The sequence below is a fragment of the Gavia stellata genome, chromosome 6 (genome assembly GCF_030936135.1).
Source record: "Gavia stellata isolate bGavSte3 chromosome 6, bGavSte3.hap2, whole genome shotgun sequence".
Taxonomy (NCBI): Eukaryota; Metazoa; Chordata; class Aves; order Gaviiformes; family Gaviidae; genus Gavia; species Gavia stellata.
In genome coordinates, this window is record NC_082599.1 from 1,052,689 (window position 1) to 1,065,500 (window position 12,812).

Below are 12,812 nucleotides of genomic sequence, written 5' to 3' on the forward strand. Positions count from 1 at the left end.
CGGGGGGGTGGGGGGGGAAGGGCTGCCCCGGCGGGAGCGGAGCGCACCGGGCCGGCGCGCGCGCGCGCGCGCGGCGGCGGGAGGGGAAGGGGGGGGGGAAGCGGGTTCCCGAGCATGCCCGAGGGGGCGGGGCGTCCGCCGCTCGACGCATGCGCGGCGTGAGGCGGGTGGGAGGCGCAGGGCCGCGGTGGCGGCGCTCGGCGAGGGTAACAATGGCAGCGGCGGTGGCGGCGGGCGGCGGGACGGGGCCCGGAGCCGCGGCGGCGGCGGCCGTGGCGGTGAGCGGCGGCCCCGGGTTGGCGACGCTGTCGGTGGCGCGGCGGAAGGACGGCGGCCCCACGGGGAAGTTCTGGGAGAGCCCGGAGACGGTGTCCCAGCTCGACTCGGTCCGCGTCTGGCTGGGGAAGCACTACAAGAAGGTGCGGCCCGGCGGGGGCGCGGGACGGGGGGACCGGCGGGACGGGGGGGGGGGGGGCGGCCCGAACAAAGGCCCCGCGGCGGCGGCGGGGGGGGTGGGGAGCGCCCAGCCGGGGGGGCGGCGGTTTAACGGTCCCTCACGGTCCCTTCCCGCGGGGGCGGGGGAGTTCCCCGGCGGCGCCCCGGGGCGGGGGGGGGAAGGCCCGACACCGCCGCCGGCCTTTGTCAGCCGCCGCCTCGCCGCCGCGCCCGGCCTCTCCTGCTGCGGCCCGGCCGGTGGGGAGCCGGGGGGGCCCGGGGCCGCGTCGGTGGGGGATCTCCAGGCGGTGCAGCGGCTCCCGGGAGGGGCTGCCGTGGGCCCCCGCTGCCCCGGGCGGGCCGCTCTCCCCCAGGGACGCGGTGACTCGGCCGGTGCCCCGCGTCCATGTTTACACCGAGGCGAGCTGCAGCCGTAACTTTCTTGTGCGGGCAAGTCCCGGCGCGGCGTGCCAGGATTTTCTGCGGGTTTCACTTAAACCGCGCCCCTGAAGTGTCGGTGTGTTGAAAAAAGCGGGGGGGAGGAGGCCGTTCGTGCAGTTCGGAACCGCGTTTCACCGGATCTGGTGCGTGTCAGAAGCTCCGTGCGTGTTGCTTGTGCTTAGGGCAAGTTCACTTTTTGGTAGTGTCACTGCTGGCCGTGCATTGCCCTTGTTGTCCTCATCCTCCCTCACATAGCTTGTTGTGCTCTCTGTTTCTTTGCTTTCCTTTCAACTGTTCTTCCTGTATGATGATTTTGTAACTGTTTTTCATTATCTAAGCCTTGAAAAATTACCTGAGGTGAACTTCCCAGAACACAGATACATCTGTCTAGACAGCTTTGTAGCAATCCTGGGAAGAGCATTAGCTGGGGCAGAGCGATGCCAAGGGGAGATGCTGGACAACCTAAAGGTGCCTTAATCTCCACATTTACCTGCGATTTGCAGTCCATCCCTCCGTTCGTCGGTAGGTCTGGTGTCAGTAACCCACGGAGAAGTTTGCCCGTTGCTCTGCGGGTGCCGTTGATCGGATTGTTTGTGAACAATCCGATCAACCCTGAAATGGGTATCTGAACTGGTCTGGGTTAAAAACCAGAACGCGTTCCGAGGTGTGTTGTACCGGTCCTTCCACATAGCTTGTTCCAGCGCAGCCACGTGCAGTCGGATCGGCGCCGTGGGGTGGAGGTCGTCGTTTGAGCAAGCACCTTAAGCTATTTATGTTGATAAGGAAATTGTAACATGAAAGTATATCTTTAGTTTGGCTTTGTTTTCATTATGCTTCTCTGCTGTTTCTAGACTTCTGGGGAGGAGCGTTCTTCCAGTTCATTTTCATAACCGAATACCCCCAAGGATACAATAAACTTTGGAAATAACTTTGAACTGGCACCTGCCATTTTGCAGAAGAGCAGGTCACCTTATTAAAAGCATTAATGGTTGTTGTCCCTTGCTGTTGCGAATCAAAACTATCTAGACAAGCTGGTTCTCACCGTACTAGCCTGGCAGGGCCTCTTATCTGTCGTTCAGGAATGGGAGCTTTCATTTTGTACGCCAAAGCAAAACTCCTTTATTACAGTTGGTTTACACTTATCGGTATTACTGGTTATAAAGATTAGATGCTCATATTTATTTCTTAAACCTGGAAGGTAATTAGAATTGGGCTAAGAAGAAATCTTTACTGGGCAAGTGAATTTCAAAGTACTGCTGTGTAAAATACTTCTAAAAAGTGAAAAATTACTTTTGTTTTGGGAAACGAGGAAACTGATACTACTAGTATTTAAAGATGTATCCTTAAAACCCTAAATGGAAGTGTTAATTCCTTTTTGCTGTGCGGTAAATGGACTCTAGTTCATCTTGCGTCTATTTTCACCTTGCTGTAGGTCCATGACTTCTTTCAGAAAAGCACATGGTGATTATAGCTGACTTTTGTCCAGTTTGTGCTCTTAAAAATGGATGCCTGTATATCTCGGCAGTGGTGAAGCTGTCAGCCGTAGTAGGTGTTGTGTCCAGCTCCAGCAGCTCCGGGGACGTTGGGGACCAGTCGGAGAGAATCCTGAGAGCAGCAGCGAGCTTGGTTGAGGATCCAGAAGTCACGATGGGCAAGGAGAGACTTAGAGAATTGCAATTACAAATCTTCTCATGCTTGTCTCTACATTAGACAAGTGCTCAAAGAGCTGAGAGTTCTCCGTGTCTCTAGAGTATAACTAAAAAAGTAGGAGGTTTAAATGGTAGTATGGAAGACTCGCACTGGATATTGGAAAACTCTCATTAATGTGGAGGAGTGGGCTGCCTCGGCAGTGTGGCCGATCTCTGTCAGAGATTTTTTGATGATAAATTCTGTTGGGCAGCGATGTGGGTGTTGTAACCCTGCGTTGCTGTGAAAGGATGTACTGTTTTCCTGACACAAACCTTCTGGGCCCGTTTCTCCTTGGCTAAAGTGCTGGCAGTGAGGAAGGCCCTTCCCTGGACGTGTGGAAAGAGGGCATGCGTTGGGAGCTTGCGCTGGGGAGGGAAGGCTCAGGTGGTTGAGTAAAGGATGCCTGTAAAGATGGAGGGAACACTGTTAGTGATAACAAACATAACGACAGCAAACAAAATTCTTTATTCCAAACTTCCTCCTGCTGCCTCTTTGTGTGTGTGTGATGTATGGAAGTCATCTTGCGCTATTCCTCTGCATTGAGTTGCAGGAGGTCTCCTGCTTCTTCCCAGGCCTCGGACTGCAGTACAGATGTTTGAGCCTTTCTTCCCTCTGAGTTGGAAACGGGTTCGTGCTGTGGTTTTCGAGGTCTGGGGCATCTGACAGGCTTTCAGAGCATTTGGGTAGACTAATACTGGTGACATCAAGGTGTCCGCTACAAGTAGAAATTTATAGTTCAAAACTAAACTGGGCAATTCACTTTTTATTGTATTAATGCTCAGTGATCTCTAATATTACGCGTTGTTTAGGTAGTTCCTTTGGCATTAAGCAACAAACTGCTCGTATTAAAACGGCTTGTCATAAAGCAGAGTTATTTCTTGTACTTAAAATATCTTCCTAAGATAGTTTGGGGTGGGTTTTTTGCATACGTCTTACAAAGTATGCGGAAATTAACCTTGGCCTTACAGCTGTAGTCCCTAAGGACTGTTCCCAGTGTGTTGGTCATGGCCAGCTCGACATACTGGCCTTTCGGAGCTTCAGCTCCTCAGAGGCTCTGAAAGCTGTGCCCTGCCCCTCTGAGACAGAAAGTTGGAAAACTGATTTTTTCGGGGGGGCAGGGAGGAGAGTGTTTTGTTTTGTTTATTAAAGAACAAGTGGAGTGTTGTCTTAAAGGGTGAGTTAGAGGAGAAGACAGCATGGGCTGTCCGTATAGATGCTAAACCGTGCAGAGTGTGAGGAGTTATCACTTGGAATCCTGGGTCGTTTGTTGAGTGTCTGGGACCCTCTTGCACTAGTATCAAGTGTAGAATAGTAAGTTTTCTTTCTGCATTAACGGAGTGCGGTGCAGTTTTAAGGTGTGCTGGACGGGTGCCGGTGGAGCACGTCTGTTTTACTGCAGGACGGTAAGGACGGGCAGCAGCGTTGGATCCCTTTATGCCCTTCTATTAATAAGCCTCAGCCCGACAGCGAGGAAGGACGAGCCACTTCTTGGCCGCTGTTACGAAATGGCAGTTGTTATGCCCGAAGATGTCTGTTTGGAGACCACCTGCTTGTTCACTGCCAGCCAGGAGCTGAATTTAGAGGATTTGTAGTTATCTGTCGGCTGGCTCTGACTTCTCATGTCAGTGCTAACCTTATCAAGTATTTCTTCGGTGACTGACTTAGAGAAAATCCTCCCTCAGATTAAATCAGTGTTTGCAGCTCTTTTGTGTTCTCGCCTCTAAAAAAGGAACAAGGGTTGTAACTTAAATCAAAGTATTTTAATGTTGGTTTTCCTTTCCCTGTTATTTAGTGATCTGAGCTGAAATGTTCTTTGTTTTGGGGGAAGGAAAGGGTTTTGTGCATCAGGGCTACAATGCAGAGCCGTAATGTGGTTATTTGAGGTCAGTAACCACATCAGAACTGGGTATACGAATCTGTCCCTTACGTCTGTGACAAAGGCTTTCCAGTGCAGCTGCAATGGCAAATCTTGCTGGTGAAGAGATTTCCTCTGCTGGGGGTTACTCTCTATTCTTGAATTATTTGAGTTATATTGAAAGACCGTATGTGTTTTCTACTTAAGACTGTGTGGGTGTTTTTATTTCTAATGGACATGGAAATGTTAGAAAACTCTTCACTGTGTCGATGAGGCTTCGGTATTTCAGCACTTGAGCAAATCCTCTTAGGCCAAAGCTGTGTGTCTAGGAATAGGGCGTCATTTCTGTTGTCTGGAATTTGCCATTTAAAAATTATTTGCGGCAGAATCCCTTTCCGCTTCTGTCTGCTGTGGAGACTGGTGGAAAACTTGCAGATACGTCGTGACTTCAGTCCTCTGTGGTCCCCTCAAACCCACTGCGTACAATCAGGAAATCATCCTACTGATTTTGCTGTTTTAGAGATCCATTTGTATTGCTGGTTAGTGTGGGTAAATGTATGAGAGGCGCGTCTTTTGTTTCCTTTTGAAGTTTTTTTTTGCCCTTACTGTTTAGGGGGTACCTCAGGCAAAGAAGTGACTTTCCTGTATAAAAAATTGGCAAGGATAGTGGCAATGCAGAGTAGAATCAGAGGTTCCTAATGTTATCTTCCTTTCTGATAGCTTCCAGCTGTCCGTGCCTCCTGCAGGAGGTAAAAATGGGATCTGCAGTGAGTGCCTGCAAAATTTCACGTGTCTAAGAATATGCTTTCCCAGGTATATTCTCATGTAAATGTTGTTAGTGGTGTGTTTTTTCTGAAGGAAAGCATTTAAAAAAAACCACCAGTAAGTCAATACAAGAATACCACCTCTTCTGGATTCAGTTTTTCACTGAGGATGCGGTGCTGGGTGCTCCAAGTCACCATGTATTTACAGCAGTCAGTGTTGTCTTGGTGACTTTTTTCCGAGCGACAGAGAAACCCGACTAGAAAACCCTAAACTTTGACTATTTCCTTATTGATTTTAATTTTGTGTTTTTGTTGGCTTGTTTGTGTGAAGAATAAGTTCTTTCTCTGGTTATCTTTTTCACGAATTATCTTCTCATGGTTTATGGGATCCTCAAACTGGAAGAGGAGAGAACTTTAGAGGGTTATGCAGAAGGCAGGATGTGGTTTTGTTCCAGGTGCCCTAAAGAAGCTGTGAGTTTAAGTAGACTCTCTGGGTTAGAGAGGTGGATTAGTGAAATTCCAAGTTTTTGGATCGGTGATTGGGTTTTTTGATTTGTTTTAAATGATGGCCATAAGTACAGAATTGCTTTATACTTCTATTTCACTGTTAATAGCAGCCATCAATACTTTCTGTCTTGTTAGATTTTATGCATTTTTGTGCTTTATTAATTTAAAATACTGTGTTGAACTTGGTGCAAAAAGCTTTTAAGACTTTTAATCTGTACAAAAAAAGCAGATGTAGCAGTACAGAGGTTTTTCCCCATTAAATGAGTTATAATGGTTCTGAGGGTTTTCTATTCGGTGTCACCGGGATGAAGGCTGTGTAGCTTCAGAAAAGATGCACAAAAGCTACTCTTGCATTTTTTTATCTTCCTGGAGTGTGCCTCCCATGCAAAACTAAGGGTGTACTACTACAATGTACTCTGTTTTACTAGGAAAAAATGTTATATCTGTCGCTCTAGATATGTGTTTAGAGAAAGTGCTACAGCTAGGCGGGTAGACAGTCTGAAATAGCTGGCCTTAAGTTGGAGTCAGCGGCTTTGCTTTTTGAACATATTTAACATGTACGGCATGTGAATGTGTTCAAGACCACAGCTGTCTTGGTAATGGAAATAGGATTACTTAATATGAAGTCTGGCACTTGATCTGCTACGCTTTTATTTTCTCATTTGTGCAAATCCTAAATCTGTAGTTTAGCAGATCGCTGTTTTGCCTGCACCTTTCAATTTACATTTGTTCGTCTGCATTATAATTGGCATAGCTGAACTAAACGCTCAGAGTTTTATTCAGACTTGTATAAGGTGGTGGTGCAAAGGCTGAACATGCAAAATGATGGAAGCTTTAGGGCTATTAGCTGTGATACACTACATCTGTGCACATCCTGGGTGCAGTGGCCACTTATTTTTAAACTATACCCGCCCCCCCCCCCCAAGATAAGTCTTTTAATAACAGCTACAAAAATACAGAGCAATGTGTGCATTTTGGTAATCATCCTTCTTGGTTTAGCAACCCTTAGGACACCGATAAAAAGGGTTCTGGCAAATTCAGCCGTAAGGGTTTAAGTATTATTCTGTGCCAGAGATATTTTACCACTTGTAACAAAGGCAAGAGAACGGCACGCTTCCCGCTGAGCTGCAGCACCTGGTAAGCTAAGGCAGAGGCTGGGATGGGCTTTTAAGTAAAGATGCTGGATTAACTGGGGCATCTGAGTGAGTCACGTGCTCCATTTTGCCATCCTGTCTAGGATCAGTAATTCCAACAAAAGATTGCTGAAACTGCTCTGGTGAATTCAGCTGCAGCACACAGAGCTTCTAGTCCAAAAATTACAAAGAAAATAGTTGCTAGCTGAGAGGAGCATGAAGGTCTAGAGGTTTTAAAAAGCCTAAGAGCAAAAGTCTTTATCTTCAACTGGATTCTAACAGCAATAAAGAGTGACTGTTACTGCTGCTTCGTATCTCTGTGGTAGCTGATGTGAATTGATAGGAGTTATGAATTGGATAAAATTGTCGCGATTGCCTGCCTTTCACGGGGCGAGGGAGGAGGGCTAAGAAAAATGCAGCTTTGGGAATTTAGCCTTCTGCTCTTTATAGGCTCATATTTCTAGATTAGGTTTTATGCACAGGGCAGGACACCTGGGGAGTCTTACAGGTATTTGTGTCCTTTGAGTTAAAGATTTAATTTCTCAGATATGTCTATCTGCATGCTGAAGAAACTTGCATCTGAGGTAGTCAGATACTGTAAAATCATAATGGAAAAGTCATGTCTTTGTTGTGTCTCTTGCTATGTAGGTGGTGCTTTAGAAAGCTTGGTTAGATTTGACGGCTATTTAACACCACTGCTTTAAACTTTTGAGGGTTCTGGCTCTCAAAAAAAAAAAATTTAAAGGGCTTTAGAAGAATCTGATTTGAGGGAAGAGCAAAGGCCTTGTGGTTCATCGTGTTACTCAGGTAAATGACTCTAGGGTAGCTAATATTTCTCCGTATTCAACATGAACAAGTAATGTTTGTTCTACTCTTAGAAGTCATCTGGCATGGTGAGGAGATTACAGCCAGTAAGTGAATATTTTAATATTAGGAGTAATGAAAACTCGGCAGCCATGGAAGTTTTCTGACATTCCGTGCTGTGATTTCCCCTTTTACATACGTGTATTTTATTAGAAGTATAACCGTGGGAAATCTTTAGATTGTCGCAAAGCATGGCAAACAAGTTGTCTGGATCGGTTTTTCTGTTTGTACGTGACATGCTGTATAGTACCAAATGGATGCTTTTAGGATTAACGTGTAGTAGTTGATTACAGAAGGAGCTTGTAAAGTTGCTGTAGAAAGCTTTGTGTATGTGTGGGCCAGAATTAATCTGTAGTTCCTTTATTAGGAACTACAAATCAGATTGAAGTGGTTAATCTCTATCTGTAAAACACCGGCGGCCGTGATGAACTGATGATGATTCACAGATTTGTGCTGTATTTTAAGAGTAAAGCTTGAAAAATGTTTGTGCTTGGTGCTTCTCCTGTGCACGCGCACCCCCCCAGTCACACAGTGATCCTTAAACTGTGCTCTACAACTGATAAAGTGGTCTGGGGAATTAGTAAGCCAGTCTTCATGTTCTATTATCCTCTATCCCAAGTAAGCGTGTGTGTTTTGTCTTTCAGTACGTTCAAGCAGATGCTCCTACCAATAAAACACTAGCTGGGCTGGTGGTGCAGCTGCTGCAATTCCAGGAAGATGCCTTTGGAAAACACGTCACCAATCCTGCCTTCACAAAGCTTCCTGTGAGTATTGGGGTTAACCCTCTGCTATTACAACAGCATGTTTTGTTCTTCATCCAGTATCTGTGCGGCTGGCGTGCTTCCAGGTGGTTGGGAGATCTGTGCGTAGTCTGAAGCTTTTGTTGATGCATCCTCTGGAAAGGGTGAAGTAGCACACTCCTTAAAGCAGATTTTCAATGTAATACATCTTATTTTCTATACATTTGGAAGTGATTTCCTGAATACTGTGGAAAGGTTTTAATTTCTAGTAAAAATATGGGTAAACTTGTTAAGTCAAATCTGTTTGGACTGATGCATCCTAAACTGAATAACATGTGCTTTCCAAAACAAACAAGTTTCCATTGGGCATTTCTGTTGATTAAACACCAAACTTGTAATTCTGTCAAGGCTGAAAAATGGCTTGACCATGTTCTATAGTAGCACGTAGTTGCCTAATTACTCTGGGATAGCTTTTCAGTCACTCAGAATATTCGTATATAGAAACAATATCAACATTTTAAGGGTTGCTTATTTAAAGTTTGAACTTGGCACATCTTTAGCAGTAGTATCCTAGTGATTGTGTTCAGAGATCAGCCCCATTGAGCTTGGAACCCTGCCTACCACCAAAAGAATCTTGTCCAAGCGAGCGTGAAGTCTAAACAGCTGATAGAGGGAAGAGGGATGCAGCAAATGGTAAGGACCAAGTAACAAAGGGATTTCGGTTGTGAAGGGCGAGGACTGCAGCATGGTATCAAGCGCCGATTTAGGGTAGGTTTTGTGGGCCAAGACAACCATCGTAAATGTGTATGTGAGCATTGTGGACATCAGCAGGAAGGTCTTGGCTTATCTTTGCCACAGAATGCTTACTGGGAACCTAAAGTCATGCAATCTAGGGTTCCGTTCAGATAGACGTACCAAGCTGGAAATATCTGTAACTGACTACAGTGTCATAACCTGAAGTTGTTCTGATAACTGTTGAAAAGTACTCCAATCTTCTTTGGTCCACCACTTACAGAATACTGTCTTTTATTATTTGATGGTGGGGTTTTTTCCCAGACATTTTGCTTATGTAACTTCTTTTGTGAAGAGTGTGAATTCATGCAGGTTTACTTCGGAAGAGGGGTTTTCAGACTTACCTGTTGGGTAAATCTCTTGGTGCTTAGGAGTGCACAGAGAAGCACCGTAAGATACCATTAAGATCACCCGCTATCTCAGTGGCAATGAAAAGCTTTAGGGACAGGGGTGAACATTGCGGTGCTTTATTTTGATGTGGCAGTGTAGACCATAAAGCTCTACCTCAACAAGTTGATAAAACATTTGAGTGCTCTCAAGTCTTATATCAATTTGTCTTATCTTAAAAGTGGGTAATAAAGATTTTAGTGGCATTGTAAATATGTTGTTCCTATGTTTAACCATTCTTGCTGTTTCGAAGGCCTAATCTGATCAAATTTACTCAGCTTGAGTTTACAGCAATTTGATCTCTCTGCTCTTGATTACTTCCAACAGAAGGCAACTCATTAGTACGTCCTCCTTTATATTGGTTTTCTAAGAAAATGCAGTACGTACTCTTAAGAGAACAGGAGCATTCACTTTTTTTAGATACATAATTCAGGATACTGGTTCAGGCTGCAAAGGAGGCTTTGTTATTCCACCATAGCACTTTGAAGACGTGCAGAATGCTTCAGTTTTACAGGACTATGTCTTACTTGGAAAGAGAGGGGGGGCAAAGGAATGTCTTAAATGACATTGCTAATCTCCAAAAAAATACTGAAAAGCTATTGTAGACTTCCACTGAAAAGAAACTGAATTAAGTTAAAAGTTTGCAGTTACCTTAGTGACTGTTCAATATCACCGTGTTCCTGGCAAGGGAGGATCTGAAGCTGAAGAGGAGGAGGTCATGCTTGTGTAAAAGAAACAACCCCCAAGCCATCAAAACTGAGTGCTATGTACCTGCAGGTGACTGCAGAAGTCCTCAAGGTGTGACCGCTGCTCACAACTACCGTCACTAAAGGCTGCCATTAATAGCCCATTCCTTGCGTGATGCTGTTCTCCATTAGCACGTGTGGCAGCGTTTCCCTTATCAGTGCAGTTTATTTGAGATGAAGTGTTGGTCTTGAGAACTGCAGTTGTTGCAAAACACAGGGACGTGGTTCACCGGGAGCGCTTGCTGATGAATCACAGAATCATAGAATCATTTAGGTTGGAAAAGACTAAGATCATCAAGTCCAACTGTAAACCTAACCGTGCTAAGTCCGTCACTAAACCATGTCCCTAAGTGCCATGAGAACATGTCAAACCAACGTTGTCCTTCCAGTTCACGTGAAAGCCTGTATATTTATTTTCCAAGTACCTCACCCTCCTTCTGTGAAGTGTTTGCTCTCTAATGCTGGAACGGACAGTGACAGAAGGAAGCTGGTCTTTTTCACCAGTATTCGAGGTAAACCTCTTACCTGGACTGTGTCTAAATCACTACAGACTACATCTGTTGAAATAAAGTTCAAATGTTTTACTTGGTGCTTTGAGGAGATGAAATAGACCTTGCATTTGAGAGAGGGTTGTTAATTCTGTGTTTAAGCTCCTGTTCTTGGCAAGGATGCCGTCCAGTACAGGGTCTGTGAATAGATCTAGAGCAAATAAAGGACTGCTACAGCTTGACTTCTGTGCATGTCTTCTAGTTATTGCTTTTAAGCGCATATTGTCTAATCTTACTGAAGCTCAAAAAAGAAAATGCGAATTAATTTGCTTAGGCAGTTTCACATATTTGAGATAAAGGCTATATTAAGATATTAACTCTTAAGATGGCAAATTGTAAGGCCAGTTGATCTTAATTGCCTTGTTATGATGGATTTCGTTGGGTAAAAATGTTGAAGGGAACTTGGTTTATTGACAGCTGCATCTCTTCTGCGGAACAGGTTTTGCCTAATTGTTAAAAGTAATTTCCTTTTATGCTAGTAGCAACGACCACAGTTTAATAACAGGATCTTGCTAGAGTCCACTGACACTTGAAAAAAATGTGACTTATGTCTATGAAAGAGATTTGTATACTGTTTTTCATGGTTAGATATTGGCTGAACTTCCTGAGCGTGGTAGTAAAATCCTAATTTGCCAGAGCTGCTGCCATTTCTTGTGCTGCTGGCAATTCCTGAATCGCTGAGCCCTGTGCCAGGCTGTGGGACCGCGTTCCGGAATTGCCCCGGTAACGCGGAAAGGTGTGGCCTTGTCACTGGAAAATTTGATGTGGGCTACTGACCGGCAGCTTGATGAGGGAGGAGCTGCAGCGGCAGCCCCTGATCTTGAAGTAGGGGATGTTGGGTACAACAGCGTGGTCAACAGTTTCTGAAAATGCAGATGAGGACGGCTTTGCTGTGGTGATTTCATTCAGTTGTGTGATACGTCCAGCATGTCAGCAAAAAGGGAAAGGTGGATGCTGGATGACTGTACGTATGTAGGACAGCTGAAGATAGGTAACAGCAACTTGCATACTAGTGCTGCAGAAATACTCTTTACAACAGGTCTTCTGCTTTCATGTTGAGATTTATTTTTCTTTTTAGAGCAGCTAGCTTTTGCATGGATGTTTGTAAACCAACGCTTGTATTCTTGGAGCCAAGTCTTATGGCAATAAAATCATTCAGCGTGTTAAAACATTTTGGTTTTGTTCAAGCTTCTGATCAGAGACTGCTCCATCCGTAGAGGACTTCAGTTTGCTAAGAATAGTACTGAAATGCGTGCAGCTCGTAAACTAGCGAGCGCCCGTATGGCAGCTTTGAGCTCTCTTTATTACTTTCTGTGCACGGTAGGTCTCTAAACAGATGGTAGACCAGGAGTGGTTCTGTTCTTGTTGAATGCTTATGAAGGATCTTTTTTATGTTGTTCTTGGACACTGGTGTATTTGATATCTCACGCAACTGCTTTGCTTTCCATTAGCAGCTCTGGAGCCGAGGAAGGCAATGTTTCGTTTAGATCCCACGCTACCATTTTAGTTGCCTGGCTGCAGAATGAATGTAAAATGCTTGTCAGTAATGCTAAGACTGTCTGTAATTTAGTGCTCAGTCTGGGTTAGCAAATACTCCTGAGGTGTAGTATAAAGGACTTTAAAGATGAGCTGTTCTGATCCAAAAGGCAAGGTAGAAGCTCTAGATCAGAAACATTCCTAATGCTAGGAAGGCTGCTGTGCTGTGCGGTGTCTCCAGCTTTGTGCCTTCTCCAGTTCCAGTAGAAGGCAGCTTGTAGCCGCTAGTAACCAGAGTCCAGCCATTAAACAACTCCCCAAATTCTGTTTTGACTTGTACAAGTTTTTTATTTTTACTGAGAAACACAAAATAGATCGATCTCGGTCTGTACATTTAGCACGCATACGGAAAGATAGGTTTCATTTCCTGTTCCA

The 12,812-nt window shown here is 45.2% G+C and overlaps 1 protein-coding gene across 1 annotated transcript in view; it reads left to right on the forward strand.

Moving 5' to 3' along the window:
• Window positions 1-306: 306 nt before the first annotated feature.
• The window catches only part of SMARCC1 (SWI/SNF related, matrix associated, actin dependent regulator of chromatin subfamily c member 1), a 94,507-nt gene continuing 82,001 nt past the window's right edge, over window positions 307-12,812 (forward strand). The window contains exons 1-2 of the mRNA XM_059818570.1: window positions 307-419; window positions 8,333-8,452. The gene's annotated coding sequence lies outside the window, so the exon portion shown is untranslated. The remainder of the gene's footprint in view (window positions 420-8,332; window positions 8,453-12,812) is intronic.